The 19,724-nt window shown below is 30.0% G+C and overlaps 1 protein-coding gene across 2 annotated transcripts in view; it reads right to left on the bottom strand.

The window, feature by feature from the left end:
• Positions 1–19,724, bottom strand: part of LOC129957668 (sodium-dependent proline transporter-like) — a 304,437-nt gene that overhangs the window by 262,227 nt on the left and 22,486 nt on the right. Inside the window, exon 1 of one of the 2 annotated variants that reach the window (XM_056070118.1) lies at positions 722–892. The exons of the other annotated variant lie outside the window; for it this stretch is intronic. The gene's annotated coding sequence lies outside the window, so the exon portion shown is untranslated. Of the gene's footprint in view, positions 1–721; positions 893–19,724 lie in introns of those variants that run through there. 2 annotated transcript variants of the gene reach the window in all.

Here is a 19,724-nt window from a genome sequence, read left to right as displayed (position 1 = left end):
GTACAATTCTATTAAAATATTTTGATGATAGAACTGTTTTAAAAAATTAGTATAAAGTCTAAAGGCATTGGTAAAAGATAATATCATACGTTAACTTAAAAATAAAATTTCATCAAATTGGAATGGTTATTGTTTTAACAATTTTACTCAAGTAGGAAAAGCAAACGATTTTTTCAAAAAATACTAATTTCTTATGAAAATTCAGAGTAATAATTCAATTAAAAGGAAGAGGTAATAATTTGTAGTGGAATCCCTATACAGAAGCATAGGGAAGAGCTAAAATTTATAAAAACGATTTCTATTAATTTTTAATAAATTTACAAACGATTTCTATTAATTTTTAATAAATTTACAAACGATTTCACAAGAAAATAACATAAATAAAAGCAATCATATCACCTGGTTGCAATCATGCATGACACCTGCTAACAATCATCTCAAATTTTTTCCATTCTTGATATAAATAATTGGATTACTCAGTCGTAAATTTAATCACGCTGCAGATATATAAACAGCAAATAAAAACATCTTGGCCATAATCATAAGCCACGCATATGATTCATCATAATAAACTGAATGTTTCATCAAACGTAATAAAATTTCGAATAAACGGCGGATCGCGAATATTTATTGTTCTAGACATTATGACCTACATTTAAAAAATGGCAATAACAAAAATAATACTGGGAAGCAAACGATAAATGAAAATAAAAGCGCTTACCTTCTGTTGTTCTTTTTGGAGTTTTCCCTCACCGGCCGGCTCGGAAACAAAAACAAATGTAAATTTTTTTTCGCTCAAACGATTTAATTCCCGGCAACCGATATAAATTTGCGTATAAAAGGTGGACAGATCACTTTTTAGAAGAGGACCACGGGGATGAAAACTGTTGGCGTATTAACCAGTTGCATCCACGTGCAAAAGAAGTGAATCAAGGCGACGTGACGTCATCAGTGACGTAGGCGACGTCATTGTGCCGTCCGGAGTGTTGTTTGAGCAGAGCTCGTGTGTAGCGAAGGGAAGTCAGTTTTGCAGGGATCATTTCGATGGTATCAATAAATCTTAATTTATACGCAGTAGAATAAAACAAGGAAATAGTTCAAATTTCGGCATAATTGGGTTATACAAAATGATAATCATGTTTTTATAAAAATTACTAGATCCCTAAAATTGAAAAATTTGAATTCTCTGAAATATTAAATTTAGAAAATTAGAAAATATTCGAAATTTAGAAAATATTCGGGACAAGCTGGCTCAATCTCATTTTTTTCCCCTACATTTACCTAGCGAATTTAATTATTTTCGATTATACCATTTCTTATTTATAGCTTTAAAAACATAAAAATATTAATAAGTTTGAATATATTTGAAAATTTAGTTTCACTAGCTGCCTTGGCGACTAGAAAGTTCGCCAAGACTCACTAATGCTCACTAAAATTTTCTATTATATACTTTATGTAATTTTTTCTCTTAATAGATTCTTCAGCGAAATATTTTTAAATTTCACATTTTCACAGTCATATAACTCAAACAACTATAGACGACTTATGATATTATGTACATTGTACTATGTATCATTTTAATTTTCTGTCAGCTTCCGTAAAATTTGAACTTGGAAATTGAAGTGGAAATGATAAAACTTCAAAAAAAAATTTACAGAAATCAAACACATTCTTTTTAAAAATATAACTACAGAAAATCGAATCTTTCAGCCTTGAAATTTTATATCTTTTTACGCAACACTTTTTTTATAAGTAATGCAATATCTCAAAGAATTTCTCAATAAAATGTTCTCTGACTCCTTATAAAATTCAGTTTTCAGTTTTGCTTTTAAAAAGATATAAATGTGCCAAGTAATATTTTATTTTATTTTAGTCAATAAAGGTACTTTTAAAAGCAACTATGAAGACTAAGTTTTATACAGTACGTTTTATCCAGTTAAACATATTAAGTAAACTAAAAATCTAATATTTCAATCTTCTGCGATTAAGTCTGACCGAATTATAAACTCTGAATATCGTTATTTTAAGACAATCAACAATTTCATTATTTTAAATTAATCAGAAGCAAGGAAACTCCGGGAGCCGATTAGTGTATTTTCTTCAACGCAGATGTAGAAGTCTAAAATAGTGCAATTTTATAGAATAATATTAAAATTCCCATAATTCAGTTGGTTTTAGTCGCTAAAGAATGAAACTTTTTTATTTAAAATATTAGTGCTTCAAGAATATTTTATTAAATATAACTCACAAGACAGAGGATCAATTTAAAAATAAAAAAATTCTTAATACATCATAACATTTATTGATTCAAACTGCATAAAATAGTATTATTTATTTCATTTAGAATATTTTTATAAGTATAAACGCCAATTAATACGGTTTTAGATATTAGCTGCTTTGTCCTGATTAGAATTGATATCCTGTACATATTAAACTTTATATGTCTTCAATAAAACTGAATTATTGAATTAATAATATAGATATTAAAAAAAGTCAGAGATAACTTTTTCTTGTATTTTTTTTTGAAACTATCACATCTTATATTTATTTCCTTTCTTATAAACCGTGCAGAAAATTATCTATTTCTATGTTTAGTTTACAGTACAGATTACCTTGTTCATTTAATTTGAGCTTTTTTTCAAATACAATGTATAAGTTAATAGAAACACGTTGGCAAAAACTGATTTTTCTAATTTACGGATAAGGTACACGTGAAGATTAAATTTTATTTTTATTTTGTACGAAATAAATAATTGGAAAATATGATCAAAATAGTTAATAAAAACTTAAAAAACAGAAATTTAATTCATAAGTTAAAACATTGGTATCATTGAAAATATCATCCCAGCACAAAATCCTTTTTGTGCTGTGATAATTTTGGAATTAATGCGAAAAAAAACATCAAAATTCAATTTCATTTTTAATTAATTAAAATTTTAATTAATTTTTTTTAAAAAAATCGCTTCGAAGTGCATATTTTACCTTTAAAAGTATGTGTGTGCCAAATTTGTTAACTGTAGGTCAAATGACCGGCTAAAGTGCCAACACACACACATTCATCCTTATCATTAGTATAAATTAAACTTTCATTAGTAGCACAGGTAGAGTAAAGTCACTATCACAGAAAAAATAAATATAAGCGGAAATGTTTCATCCACTAATTATTATAATGCTAATGGAATATTAATAATTATAATAATGGAAATTATTATAAAATGTTCTATTATAATGACACTTGTTATAATAATAATTTTCATTATTTTGACTTGAAGGAATAGAAAAATATACCGATGAAAGTGACTAATAAGTGGGGAAAAAACTACTAATAATGATAATTGATATATCTTTGCTTTTTTTTTAGATATTTTTTGAAATAAATCATGCATTAAGTCTCTCCCCCCCCATTTTAAGTAAGATTTAATAAAACTGCAGGCTCTTTGCAATCTGGTATTGCATTATTATAGACCATTTATATGCATATGTAATTTCCCAATTTTTAAATTTAAAAAAAAAGAACATTTTTTAATAATTTTTATGCATAATTTTCATTGTTGTAAGGAAATCCAAATGTTTTTTCATTATTCCATTAAATTATGTCATTCCCCCCCACTTAATAAGCTAAATAAAGTTCTAGCTAAAGTAAAAAATATTAATTATCTTCCCAATTTACGTAAGGAAAAAGAAAGTGAACCTTACATGAAAGAGTTAAAAGATAGACACTGGAGGAGTTAATGACATCATGGGATTTGACATAATTAAGAAATTTCATGCGCACAATAAATAAAATCCTATCAAACTATTGAATGAACACATGTCTAATATCAATGACTGCTTACAATTTAACATTTTTATTGAAGAATGATCATCAAACTATAACAGATTTATTTAATATTATATTCAATTCATATTCCGGATGAACCTGTGTAGTCTACAAAGGAGTCAAATTTTAAAAGTATTAAAGAAGATAGTTTATAGACACATCAAGTATCTTGAATGTTCTTCATCCAATCTTGATTATAGATTTCGAAAAATTAATTAACCATATCGATGTCTGTTACAGATATATTTTAGATTTCTCCATTATATATTTTTTTTCTGTCCCTTATCATTCGTCTTTAACATTTTAGTTTTAATTATTTATTTATTTAACGGATGAACTAACATTATCCTTCAAATAATATTGTATTTTTCTGGAGCTATTAATAAATAATTTAATAGAAAATAGAAAACTTTCTTTTAAGATTATTTTCATACGCCAGTAGGAGTCATCTCCTCGAAACTTTCTCGCTTATTCCCTAACAAGGGTGTTACTCCTCAGCATAAAAATTGTGGACAATGAGGAAAACCATGAGTGCCATTTTTTATATCCTTGCACATGAGTATTTTATGCTTCGTAATAAAGACAAGAAATGTGTGAAGTCATTTTGGACACCTTTTTATCGAACAATTAAAACCAAAAATTGGTTACACAATTACAATTTTAACGACAAGACAATATACCAAATTTTGGTTATCTAAGTCATTGTCTTTTTTAGTTCTTCTGTTTCTATGCGTGCGGTGGTACAGAGTAATAGTTTAAAGTGCGATTTTCACCAATTAATTGCTGATAAATACCAGAAAAATCAATTGTGTATTTTGAAAGCCTTTTTTTTTCAACAGCTTGAAACTAAAATTTGACATAGAACTGAAACTGTCATCTAAAAGTTTCAAACCAAATTTCAATTACTTAAATCACTACGTATTTGAGTTGACGCGTTACATGTAGGAGAAAACACAGACCGACAGACGGTCAACCTTTTGATGGATCTATGCAAAATTTGATAAGAATCTATCATTATGAAAATCTTTTATTGAATACCAAAATTATGAAGCAAATTTCATTAACTAAGATCTTATGTTTTGTAGCTATCGCGTTTCCATGCATATAAAATTACAGATCAACGAACAGTCATTCCCTTGGCGGATTTGATTCTAAATTTTATATGAATCTACAATTTAGAGGCCAAAAGTTTGCACCAGATTTTATCCATCTAGCTTACTATGTTTTATAATTATTGTACGCTACTACTCTGTCAGCCAAACAGATATCTTGCGAAAATTTTCAAAGTAACCTACCAGATCTAAATTACGATCCGTGGTGAATGGACCACATACCAAGTTTCATCCATACAGCTCAAAACATTTTTGAGTTATGGTGGTTACTAAAGGTAGTAGGCCCGGGTAGCCTTGTTGGTAGGGCTTTGGATTCGCATGCTTTCGGTTGTGGCTTCGAACCCGCCAGCCGAAGACTCTTTGTGTATGGTGTTGGTGGCTGGCGCACGTAGAAATCTGTCGTGGTCACAAAGTCCCCCATGTCGATAGTAATACCACTTGGGGTACTGGATCAGGATCGGTCATTCTCTGATTCAGGTCTAAATTACGATCTGTGATTGAAATGCTTGAATGAAGTCCAAGCGTAAAAAGGGTTGTGAGTGTGTGTAGCTAAGTCATACTCTTGGCCCTAGATGGCACTACTAAAAAACAAGAACTAACAAACTACACAAAAAATTTCGACTTAAATTCGCTAACTTAGTCAGCGGACTTGTCTATGACAAGTGCCATCAGAAACAACAACACAAAAGGTATAGTGACAGACAGACAGCAATTCAAAAATGTTCTTTTTGGATTCAGGTATGACTTTGTCAAATAGTTAGAAGATTAATAGTTAAAGGCCATAGAAAATTGGATTTTATAATCTTAACCATCTAATTTATTCAAGTCACAATCATTGGTTAGATGCAAGATTATTACAGAGCAATTTTACTGCCAAATGCGTGAAATTTACGACATCCTGTAAAATATTTATTAAATGTTCAGCATCATAGATTGCAGGGAAAAAAAGAAGCTTCGTCTGGGAAGATATAGTTTCCCATTTGTTAAAAATTTGTCGATTGCAAATGCACAGACTGGCATAAAATAGCATAATTCATTAATAAATTCATTAATTTGAATTTAGAATTAATGAATGAAATGAAACTAAATTTCATATACACTAATATGAAAGTTAAGAGGAGGTAAATTCTACACACACACACATAAATTAACAAGAAAAGGCACCCATAGAAGTCTACGCGCTGTCGGAAGCGAAATCGGGTTCTTAAATATAATGAGCATAAGAAAAATATATTACGCAAAATTTTTCTAAAATGTGAGAGATAAAAAAGTGAACTTAGATAATTAAAATAAAAGAAACTAGTTTCATTTATTCACTAATTTTAATTGCAGATGCTTCCAAATACTGAAAATTATTTTATGACCACCCCGTTATTTTAATTATATTAACGTGGCATTTGAAAGCAATGCTAGGGCTTCTTTGGGAGGCAAATCCTAATTTTCAGTCCCGGTCAGATGACGAGGACGATATTTCAGATATCGCCTCTCTCCAAACTTCGGTGCAACACTAATGGGAAGACATTGGGTCCATGACGTCAGAGTTAATGCACACCTGGCCTGAATTTTTAGAAAATTCGGATTTCCAACCTGAGATTTTCTGGCTCAAGGGCGAGAGCTTACCAGTAGGCCATCGTGGCTGCATTGTCAATCTGTAGTTCCTGTGAAGTTCTAAACGATTTAAATACGAGTTGCTCCGAAATAGGAATGAAAAAAATATGAAGAAAGGAAATTAAAAATAATCATTTTTACTTTCCGTATGCAAAGAGTATATATAAACTGAGAGTATTTCTAACGAATTCACGAAAGAAAGAAATTCGGTCTTGAGACTGTGATGAATCTTCATTTTCCAAACCTATCTATTTTCATATTCATAAGTGAATATTTATCTATCCATCAGTGTGATTATTTCTCGACATTAGCTAAGAAGAGTTTGTAGTATTTATAAGTCCGTCAGTATTTTTTATAACACGAAAACTCTTAAACACAAGATGGTGGAAGTTTTACATTCGAGATATATTTTTTAATCAAAATTGCAGCTTTATATAAAATTTTGAACTAAATTTCGATGGTCAATCGATAGACTGCTATTCTGTTCTATCTGTGCAAGAATGAAGCCATATCTCAAAACCACAAGAACCTACATAAAACCAGTAGGGAAACCAGAGGCTAACTATAGAGTACATGTTATGCCGTGTTTTTTTTTTCAATTTTTAATCATAATTTTTGCTAAACTTAATTCTTAACGGGCCCTATTGCGTCAGCACAGTCAGTGCCTTGCAGGAACGGGTTGTGAGAAGTCGTGAACACGTATTCTATTTTAACTAATATGTGGAGAAAAAATATTTTGTTAAATTTTGATTTAAGATAGATAAATTGAGGATTTAAAAATGTTTACTAATCGTAATATTTTTTATCAATTAATGGTAATGTCCAAAACTATGCAATGGTGTAAGTTGTAAAAAAATTTCGGGATAAGTTGAAATATTTTACTACTAGCGAGATTTTCCTTCATTTGTGTTTGATTCACATCTTTAAACTTTTAGTTTTTAATACTTACATTTATCCTAAAAATTAGGTCACTCCCTAAGGGTACATCTCTGAAAGTATTTAACATAAATTCACATGATAAAAAAAAAAAAAACCCCACCAGCAGGAATGATTTCTCCAAAACTTTCATTAGGATTAAAATTAGATTTTAAAATATCATTACATATATATATATATATATATATATATATATATATATATATATATATATGAAAACATTATTTTATGTGAAGCAGAATGCAGGTGCAACAAGCAGTGAAGAGACTTTGTATTTTTAAGTTCGTTTTATTCTCTCCCGAGGGACAGGCATGGTTTATTTACAAGAAAGCGCGGGCAAGGCACGTCCGTCACACAGCGGCACAAAAGCAGAAGTCGAAAAAGAAGGAAATAAATTATCCCTCGTCTTATATAACCTGAGATTTTGATAGGGAAAATATTCTTTCATAGTGCTAATATATTATTAAGATTCTGATAGGGATTTCTGACGCATATCCATCACAAGTAAGGGAAACACAGGGATCTTTTAAAAAGAAGGTGCTTACCGGGCATTTTTCTATCCCGTCACGCGGAGCGAGTGAAAGTGCAAATGTGAGCATTTTTACAAAGCTTCTCTTGAATTAATTACGTAGTGGAAGTGGAAGTGGATCAGGAAATAAGAGAATATTTTAGAATGCAATTACTATGAGTTAAATTAAGATAAAACTTTGGGAATTAATTTGAATTTAAATTAGAGTTTAAAATATCATTACATATGTATATCTTATTTGTAGATGCAAAGATGTATTGATATAAAAAGTTTTGTTTTGTTTCAGCAATGGATTTTTTTAAAAATTAAAACAGAACATTCAAATCAAAACTATATACGAAAATCATATTATATGATCCTTGGCTAGTTTTTTGGCGATTAATCCCTTACATGTGGTTAATAGTAACCGATAATCGAATTTGAATTTTAGACACGTTTTTTCTAACCGATTGAGACAAAAATTTGATTCAGAATGGCATTTATATTCAGAAAATCATATACTAAATATGATACATTTAAGTCTGCTATTTTAAGTTACTGAAAGTTAGCGACAGAAAATCAATCTCTCGTCCGATTTGATTCAAATTTTGATAAGTGTATTAAATTTAGGACCAAATCCGTTATGGGGAAAGGATGTAATTTTTTAAACATAAATCAGAAATTAAGTTTCTTAGTATTAAATGTGGGACGAGTAAATTTTTTTCAGATGTGATCAAATAAAAGAATAAATAAATAAAGAGTTTTGGTAGGTTAGGATAAAGATTACAAAATTCAATTACAATTAAAAAAAATTTTTGTTTTGAAATTTTTTAACACCAATGTGATGAATATAGTTGTATGTAACGATTATAGTTTTCTAAAACCTACGTTTGGGTTTTAATTTTTAAAAATTTTTAATTACTATAAAATATTTGTTCTTTTATTTTAAAATTAAGGGCAAACCACATGGAAACTCTAAAAAAGGACCGGTCTACATTAAATAAATTAAAATTTGGTTGTTCATGCTAATTGTTAATATTTATTACTCTACAATAATTCAATTTAATTACAATTGAACAATAATTAAGTAATAAAAATGTAACAATAATTTAAGAATTTACAATAATTAAATTTTACGTTACAATTTAAAATCAGTAATTTGTAATTTACATCACACATTTATAAGTTGTATTACAATAAAGCTGAAATTACTAAAAGACTATTGAATTATGTTTTTTCACCGTAACCCCTCATATATTGTCTATTAGTCGCCATTGGCGATCAGTTCGTTTGCCAAGAATATTGATTGTGTTCCATTTCAATTTAATCTCTTACATATCACTTGATAACAATGATTCAATCAATAAAATACTTCTAAGCATCAAATTGTTATAGATATTAATGCTGTGTTATCTAACAAAAACCTTATACCTATTTTGTTTATCATGGAAATAAGCGTTTCAAATAGAGTCTAGTCCTGTGGCATTAAAAAGCTATGAGAAAGGGATTTGTTTAAAAATAAAGTTTATGGACTCTTTATTACTCACGTGACGCAGATTGCATGTATTTTTAGCGGTAATGTAATTTTATTTTCTGGTTTCTGAGGAAAATTTGCATAAATAAAGAACAAGAATTTTTTTCTTTAGCACTGAAAAATAAAAAAAAGCCTGCTCAACTAAACTATAAAATTTACTAATAAAAATTATGCAAAAGTTATTTTTTAAAACTTGCCGAAACTTGTGAAGAAAAAATTACACGGCAGCTAAAAAACACTTTTTATTTTAAACTAATGCAAAAACTAATGTCATATAGTTATCATTTCAGTATTTGTCACGAAAAAATGGTAAGATCTCACTTAATTTTTTCATAAATTAAAATTCTAATTAAAAATTTTAAAAATCAATTCTACATGCACACTTACAGCTTTCAAACCATATGCATCCAAATTTGGAAGTTATAAGTCGAACGGTCTGCGAGAACATACACTTATTACTAATTGGCTCTCTTTATTTGAAGAAGTTCCGCCATTAACATCATTACGTTCGCTAATCTCGAATTGATTCATCACGTCACTCGAAGGATACAAATGTTCCAAACAGCGAACTTTTTATTTATAACTCCAGAACTTTGCGAAATAATACCAACACCCTTTACTTATGAATATCATTAACTATTTACCCGGAAAACTGAAAAAAATAATGTGCCTAATTCGAAGTTGACGGAACTACAATTAAAATTCAAATTAAGAAAAACAGCGCATAATAATTAGCATAATAAAAGAAAATTGCTATCTTTAAATTAAAAATGGCAGTAAAGATTTATTTTTAAGGTTTAATAATTTTAATTAATAATGCATTATTAAAAAATAAAAAAGTAAACAATTATGTATATTCATAACATTCAAAGTCCGTATTTTTATTTCTTTGAACCTTACATGATTTCAATATTCGAACGAAATTAGGCGCACATATTCCTTGGTACCTAGAAAGATAATGCTCTGTTGAAAAATTTCTGAAACTCTCTAAAGGGGAGGGGGTGAAAGGTTATACATTTTTTTTTTTTTTGTCATAATTTCTGAACGAATCACTTCTCAAAAATATTTTTACACGTTTTAAGATTTAAAAAAAAATTAATCTTACAGTGACATTAATTTTACTGTCGTGCTGATTTTCTCTGATTTTTAATTATTCCCTCGAAATTAATTTAAATATAATTTTTTATCAATTCCATTTTTTAGCAAAATATTAAACTTCCTTCACTTGTATGTCATTCGTGTATTTCTTCCAATGCTTATACCAAGTTGCTTTTTATACACATTTTGAATTTTACCTTTTAACGTTGAGTGAAAGCAAAAATTTAAACTTGCAAAGGCAGTAATTAAGTACTGGCTTTTAAAACCATTGCAGCTTAATTTACCTATTTCGTCTAATTTTGTTTATTTAACATTTTGAAATTTTATAATGCTTCCCGTTGGCATACTATCTAACTTTCTTCCAGATTTGCATCAAATTTTGAGTAAAATCTGTTCAGAGAAAATCTATCTGTTTGAATATAAATTAATACAATAACTACAATACCAAGAAAGTTAGATGGATAAGATTCGGTAAGATAAGAGTGTAGACAACAATCAATTTTTCAGACAAAATCAACAACGGATTCACTGTCTGTCGGTCTTTCAAAAATTTATAAATGTGATGATTCAAAAACGCAATGTCTTAAATAGATCAAATTTGGTATGAGATTTTGTGACTTCGAGTGAAGCTTTGTGTCAATTCTTTTTGTTTCAATCTGTTGAGAAAAACGTGTCTAAAGCATAAATTCGATTTTCGGATACTATTTACATTTACCTCATAGCATGGATTAATCGCCAAAGAACTCGCCAAGGATGACGCGTAGATTCAGTAAAAATGTTGAATTCATGCCATAAGTAAATATTTCGTAACTATTGTACGGCAATGTCATATAAGGCGTTCTCTGACATGAAAAGTTTATTAGAATGAATCCAGCTGGTTTTACTGCTTTTTAGCCTGAGTTCATTTTATTTCACTTGATAAATTTTTCAGCTTTTAGTGCATTATCATGAGCAATCGGCCACCGTGCTATTAATAAACTGCGCAGCACAGGCAGGAATAATGTAGTCGACCATTATAAAACTATCCAGTTTACACTATTGGCTAATTTTTAGAAATGCCATCATCTTAAAGTACGACCAATACTTCTACAGACTCTAGGGTCACGGCATATTCAATATAATTTCATCACTCTCTATTTTTCTGTGTTAAATGACGAAATTAAAAATTTCATTTATCCAAAAATTTTAGACTAATAATTAATTATTACTAATTAAGGTTATAGGTCCTTAAATATACTTAAGGAATCCAATACAAGAATTCGAAAACTGTAAAATATAATTTTTTTTTGTTTTATCTGTAAAAAAATATAGCATGTAAACGCAGTCAGAGCTGCATGTTTTGTCAGATAATAAATAAAATGGGAATTAAAAAAATAATTATTATAACAATTATAATTTCAATAAATAATTATTTTAAAAATTATAATTTCAATAAATAATACAATAATTTTAGCAAACAAATAGTACAGAGACTAAATTTACTGCGGTGTTATTTATTATACTCTCATAATTCTTTTTTGATTTGTTACATGAGCACCCAAAAAGCTTTTTAAAAATAAATCATGTTTATTTTTTTCTCTTTTATTTAAAAAAAAAAAAAAACATTAATTTTTTTGTTGCCATTCCTCATTTTTATAACTTCTCATTTAATCATGTTTATTTTTTTCTCTTTTATTTAAAAAAAAAACATTAATTTTTTGTTGCCATTCCTCATTTTTGTAACTTCTCAAAAATTAAGTAATAAATCAGGAATCAATAAACTTGACAAACTGTAATAAATATTTGAGGGTTTTTATTTGGAAAATTTATTTAAAGAATCTAGAAGAATTATAATTAAATCGAGAGATTTCGAACAAAATTTTAGCAACGAAATCAAGAGATAATAAACCCCAAACTCAAATTTCATCGATTTTTACAAAAGTATGTAGCTAAAAACCTTGCAGGATGCAGACCTAATAAAACCGTAAGAGATTTTGGCATAAAAAATAACAAAGTTATTTTATTTTCATTTTTTGGAGGAATTATATAAATAGTAATAACATTCTGAATCAATTTCACTTCGTTCATATATAACAAACATTTCATAACACTAATAATGTTTGTGCATCTCAAAATAAAAAGAAAGCCCTGATTGTATCGAAAAAAAGGCACATAAAATCAATAAAATAAAATGCATGATATGAACAAAACTGTCATGAAAATGAAAAAACAGCAGAAATACTATTTCTTATCAGTTCTTTAGGAACAATAAACCTAAATAGTCGAATCTAAAAATGAAGCATCGCTAAATATTATTAGCTTACTACAAATAATTGTTTGCGGCATTTTGACGTCAGCAGTTTGACAAAATATCATCCAAATATATATTGCAACATTTCAATGTTTTCGAGAATTTTCTTTAACAGCAGGTGGTCAGTAATAATTCCTATTTTTAAAGCCTAAAAATGACCTGTTATGCCTAGGATGATGCAACAAATCTAAAGAAAAGAGATTCTGATGTTTTTATTGAGGCAAATGGAAACCGCTATTTAAACATTTCCTTTGCTAACAGAGTTACTGTCATTTCAAAATAACTTTCTTCGTTTAGTAAGTCGTCTTACTCTTTATATTTTGGCAAATGGTATGTCTGTCTGTCTGATTGTTCATGCGCATATGAATACGGTACCGTGTGGCATTTATTAAATGTTAAAAAAAATTTCATATTTTATTTTTCTTTATACGACGAGAAAATATTATAATCATCAAATATAGAGATCCGAATGAATCTTCAGTTTTAAACTTCCTGAGTTTGAAAAAAATATCATTTTTACTTTTTCGTATACTCAGTATAAAGAAAGTATAGTAATCATCAAGAGATTGGAATTTGAGATTTTGAGGCTTTAGTTTCGTTATAGTAACGTCCCATTTTAAAGAAACAATAGGGCTGGTTTAGAACGGACCACGTAATTATGAGCCATGACCAGATGACAAGGACGACTAGGATGACTCTGGCATTTTTACTGAATCTAGAGTATGATCTTTGATAATTAATCGTTGATAAGATCCAGAAAAATCAAATAGGTATTGTGGAGCCTATTGTCCAATAGCCTGAAATCAAAATTTGACAAGTTTCATTTAGTTTAGTTACATTAACGTCCCGTTTTAAAGCGACACGAGGGCTATTTGAACCTGAAACCCTCCGGTTACAAAGCCAAAACTTTACCACCAGGACATGCATTAACCCAAGGTCTGACAAATTTCCGACTTTAAAGCTTTGCTTAAAATTTCACTAAATTACTCCCCCCCCCCCAAGTCAAATTCAAATACCATTTTTTGCCATGCAAGACAACAAATCTCCTATCTGGGTTATTTAATTCATTTTCAGCAGCAACTTACAAATTGAAGTCTGTATGTGTTCAGTAATGAAATAATAGCAATACTTTAAATGACATCAAACTTGCCTATAAATGTTTGTGAAATCAAGCCCAATAAAAAAAACTATTCTAAGAATTTGAAATCTACAGAGAAAAAGTTAAGATTTCCCTCTACATATTAAAGCAAATTAAATTCAGCAATTATTTTTTAATGTTGAAAAAAATGAAAAAAAAAATTATAATATAGAAACATACAAACGCATTTTTAATGAAGAAAATATTAGTTTGTTATTTTATTAAAGGGAAACATTTTCTTGAAATTTTACACGTACGCATAAAGGATTGCAATTCTGTTATATTAATTATCTGACGAATTATTATATTAAATATTTGAAACGTTGCCAGATTTTGTAAAATCTGAATATTTGCAAAAGGGACACCGATTATCCTTGCAACATGAGGCTAGCAGATCTGTGCAAACCTTGACTGATATTTAACTCTTTTTTTTCACTGAGTTAAATATTACTTTGTTACTACACTAAACGGAAATGTTTTCTTTAAATTCTGCATGTGCGTATAAACGCGTGTAATTCTTTTATTATCATTTGAGAACAAACATAATGTTGTTTTGATTTGAGCTTTATGAAACCATAAAATGCACGTTCATAAAATTGGAGATACCATTTTAAGATACCATTTTTTCGCTTTTAGTGTTATTAGAAAATGATGAAGAAGGTTGTCACATTTGGCGATCGCCAATAAAAAGTTACAACATGGCGCGAATGTCCGCCATGTACCCGATTCTCCAATCTGACCAATAAAGGGCAGGGTCGTAAGAAGTTATCGCCCGAAGAAGCACAGAGAAGAATAGTGAGAAATGGCGAGGAGAGAAATAAAAAGTTATAGACATAATTTTTTTAAATTTTTCTATCTGGAAAAAAGTTATGAAGCTCGAACGATTTTGTGATAAGAAGGGAAAAAAAACATTGTTTTTTAAATATCGACGCATGCGTAATCTGATAGTTACGTGATTGTTTAAAATTGGTTTAAACTAATTGTTCACAAAATAAAATTTTGACTCCGAGAAAAAATTTTTTAGAACTCGATTGATTTCGAGATGGTGAAAAACCATCGCTTTTCTAAACGTTGGTGATTGCGAAATAGGAGTCATGTGAGAATATGATATTTTTCTGTCGGATTGACACCAAGTGACTTAAAAAAATAATGTTCTCACATGATAACTTAAAATTTCATATAGCAGATTTCAATTTTTTTTTATATTTATTGTATGACGAACTATTATATGAATTATTTAAAATTTCGTCAGATCTTGTAATATCTGAATATTTGCAATAGGGCTACCAATTAAATCTGTAATATGAGGTTAATAGATCTGTGCAAACCTTGATTAATATTTAACTCTTTTTTTTTTCACCTTATCCTACACCCAAATTCCTCTACAGATTATTACTTTCCTTGCTTCACTTTCCAACTTGTTTCACAACTCTTTTAGGTTATGATCCACATCCCATTTCCAAAACAATTAATCAAAAACTAATTAACAATTGATAAATATAATCGCCCTACAGACCGGAGAAGCAGACACAAATAACGCATTAAATTAAAAGACACAATGAATCCAAAAAGTGGAGGTATTTCCTGGTAGTATTAGCAGACGATATTTCAATTCAAGGGGGCCCTGTCAGGTTAATTACAGGGTTGAAGACATCGCCAGTATTTTCTCATGTTCGTAATTTCCCATCTGGCGTCGTTCTTCTTACTCCTTAATGTCCAAAGACAGCAACTACTTCCACGTAATGTCATATATGATTCGCGTTCTAGCGAACAGGTGATAAATCTTTCCCAATCAGGGCGCAGAGCTTTGGGACGTAATTAAACCACACCACGAACAAAGAAATTGATCAAACGGAAGGGAAAATAAGCGGGGCACTCCCATATGGCTGGACGGGTAGCATTCGATGATTGAAGTCCAAGATGTCTGACAATCTGCATTGAAATTCTTGAATGAAAATTATTGCTTTGGGAAGAAGGTATTTATTTTCTGATACAGATTTCCAGACACTTTGCTTTCCAGTATGGTTGAAAATAAAGAAATTTAGTTAATTCTCAGTATATGCTAGAAGACTTCTCTGAAATCATTCTCCGGTTTATAAATACTAGAAATTCGTGTTCAATTTCTGTACTGAAAATATATATTCATTTAATTTTCATCCTTTGCATTTTCGCTTCCAGATGTTATATTGGTTTCTAGTACAGATGAAAATTTCTAGTAAATCCCAGAAAAATTTCCCTATTTTATTTCAGGCCGTGGTGGCCTGGTGGCAAGATCTCGGCTCGTGAGCCATAGTGTTTTAGATTCGAGACCCGATTCCACCGAAGAACCGTCGTGTAAGGGGATCTGTTGCACGTTAAATCCATCAGGGCCAAACGTCCTCCCGTTGGTGTGGTGTGGTGTGGAGACGGGGGTACCAGCTCAGATGTCGTCCTCGTCATCTGACCACGGTTCAAAATGACGAGGTCCGCCCCAAAATAGCCCTAGTGTTGCTTTAAAACGGGACATTAATATAACTAAACTAAACTAAACCCATCTTACTTCAGCTTATACCCTATTATTATCACACTTATCATTATCCCTATTTTATTCAGCTTATTTTCCCTATTTTATTAATCGCAGGAATCAAAGTACGTTCTTTTTTCGGGAAGAAATAGTGATTGAAAACACATACAATAATGATTTACTCGACGTCACAATCTAATGGCAAACACCACAGTGCATGCAATGAATATTTCAGAAATAAAAAACGCACGCACTTGACGTGTGTCATGTGATCATGTATTGATTTCACTGAAAGCATCTTTAATTTACATTTTAGAAGAATGAACAGCATATTTTTAAAACCTAACGCCAATTAAGTAACAGAATTTTGTAAATTTCACATGGAACTGGAGTCATTTCTCATAGGATATTCAATCTAATTCGATCCCATTTCTTTTGTTTCGAATTTTATTTCCAATGTAAATTTCTCAAAAGGAATATAAATAAAATTTTGAAGTCTAAACTATGAAATAGTCATACGTCTTCAGAATAAAACTGTGGCAGAATTTTGGAAGATCTGGGTTTCGGGTTTACAAACTCGAGATTCGAAACCCAATGCAAGATCAAAGATCCGCAATGTATGTGGACCTGGTTTATCTTACATCAAGCATCAAGGGTTACATTTCTTCTAAATAATCACAATCAACTACTCCGACCTACTAATTTGAGGACCGGAACACCACGGCAGCATCGATGGAAACTATGGTTGAGACCTAAGTGCCAGCACAGACCACTGTTCAATTACTCCTGTAGGAGGCACGTCCCATTGTCGGTAAGAGGTAGCCAACAACATAACATTACTGTATCCATCAGGGTGGCGAAAACCAACCACAATGCCGCAATCTTCTCATCCTTATTTCTGAGGTGCCCCCGGGGGGCGAAGAAAAAATAAATTATCTGGAATAATCTTTTAAATTTTATGGGTTGCTAGCTCAGGTGTCATCCTCTTCATCTGGTTATAATTTATAAAAACAAGTTCCGCCCCAAAAGTACAAAAATATAAATTATCAAGTATAATTAAATTATGGTAAAAGTATTTCGTCAACAGATCTCGAACGTAACGAACATCGGTAGCAGTCATGAGGATAAAATTTCATGATAATGATAAGGTTAATTGATAAGTCAAAGAATTATCTTCGTTTTAGCTTTGAACAGTAAATAAACGTAACTAAGTGTCGTATGTAGACGTCATTTTTCAACATTTGAAATGCTTTTGTCTAATGGTGCACAGGTCTGTACAGTTCTTGACAAAAAAAAGTTTTTGGATTACTAATCTTTCTAATAATAATTCTATTCTTCTAATCTTTTTAATAATATCCAAAGATTCTAATAATCTTTGAGAGTTAGTTTCTTTGGTTATTACTATTGCTTAAATAATATAGATTTAAAATGTTTAATTCTTGGAATATAAAGACGCCCTTTATGTTGCTTTGTTTCTAAAGTGGAAATGCTTTTATGATAGTAGATATATTTTTTATTCTTATAAGGATGATGCAAAAATTTTTAAAAATGAGAATCCTCCCTCCTCCCACGTTAGAGGAAAAAATTTCTGAAAATTGAAAAGGAAACATCTATTACCGTAAAATAATTATTCGGAGAAATAAACATCCTGACTGCTTGAAAGAAACAGTTGGGAAAAAGTATGATAAATCGAGGCAATGATAGCAGGAGACGTTGGGACTCAAAGCTCTATAAACAGAATGTCCTTGCTCTTGACATTACACAGGTGTGAGTAATTCAGCAAAAGAAAAATAATGTATCAAAAAAATTATACTAATCTCCAAGAACGCGTAGTATTAATATAACTCGGAGCATGGAAGAAGGCCAGAAAAATCTCAGCTTCTTAGGTGGAAAATTTAGTATTTAGAACTCACTTTCATCAAACTTTTCAGAGTTTATCGCTTTACAACAAGTGGTATTATTAAAGCTGTAGGGATGTAGGAACTCTGTAATAATTTAAAAGCGTGTTTGTTTTTAATCTCATTTGTTCCATTTTTTGCTACATAGTGAATTAAATGAATAACATAAATTTGAATAAAAATACTAAAAACCAAGAACGAAGAAAATGAATCAATAAATATGAAATATGCAACTTTAGGCTGGTCTAGGAGCAGCTCTAAAAATCATCGAAATTTGATCCCTGCACAACAGCGAAAACCAAAGGTTTTACCCATTGAGTTTGGTTATGACTCAGCTCTGTAGTCACAGCTCAGATTTGGCACACAGCCAAATTCCCTCCCCCCTCATCTTCCACGAAAGGTTCGCCTTTGTTCCCCTGATTTGCTCACTTCACTTTCTCCACTAAATTCTCAAGGGCGGGGATGGCCTGGTGATAATTTCTAGGCTTCGGAACCAGAGGGTTTCAGGTTCGAGACCCTATTCTAGTGCACATTAAATCCGTTGGAATCGAACATTGTCCCGCTAGTGAGGTATGGAAGTTTGGTGTGTCGGGTTCCAGCTGAAGTGTCGTCGGTACAAAATTGCGAATTCCGTCTAAAAATAGCTCTAGTGTTGCTTTAAAAAAGAACGTTAATATAATAAAACGAAACCTGATTTGTGAAAGTGTTTTCTTATTAATATTCTTTAAAATATTAATCAAAAGAAATATTTTTAAAAATATAATTAAGAAGAAATATTTTTGAATCACTTCTCGTTTAATCTTTATTAATACAAATGCATTAAATGAAATAAAAATAAAATATGATAACTATTTCAAAAAGTTTGAAAATTATCTTGAAGAAAAAAAATTAGGTCTCATTTCAAATAGTTCAAAATATTTTTGTTACATACATGCATACAGGGAATATTGGTCTGACATAACGGAATAGTCCCTCTCTTAATTATTATTATTCAAAAATGAAGCTTAAATATATACGAAATAAAACAAATAGATAAAACGATTGAATTAACTGTAAAAATTCAATGAAAGATTTATTTTAATGGTTTTCCTCATCGAAGCACCAGAAAATTACAAATTTTTACTATCAACAATACTGATAGAGGTTTAAAATAATTTAGATAAAGTATAAAAAAGTGATTTTTATCATAAAATTTAACTTTTTGTAGATATTATAGATAAGAAATGTTTTGATATAGATGACCTATATCAAAAGACAATTAATTGATCGTATAAAATTG

Source organism: Argiope bruennichi, chromosome 11 (genome assembly GCF_947563725.1).
Source record: "Argiope bruennichi chromosome 11, qqArgBrue1.1, whole genome shotgun sequence".
Classification (NCBI taxonomy): Eukaryota; Metazoa; Arthropoda; class Arachnida; order Araneae; family Araneidae; genus Argiope; species Argiope bruennichi.
The sequence above is the reverse complement of the archived record's forward strand: the minus strand, read 5'-3'. Positions and strand labels throughout refer to the sequence as shown.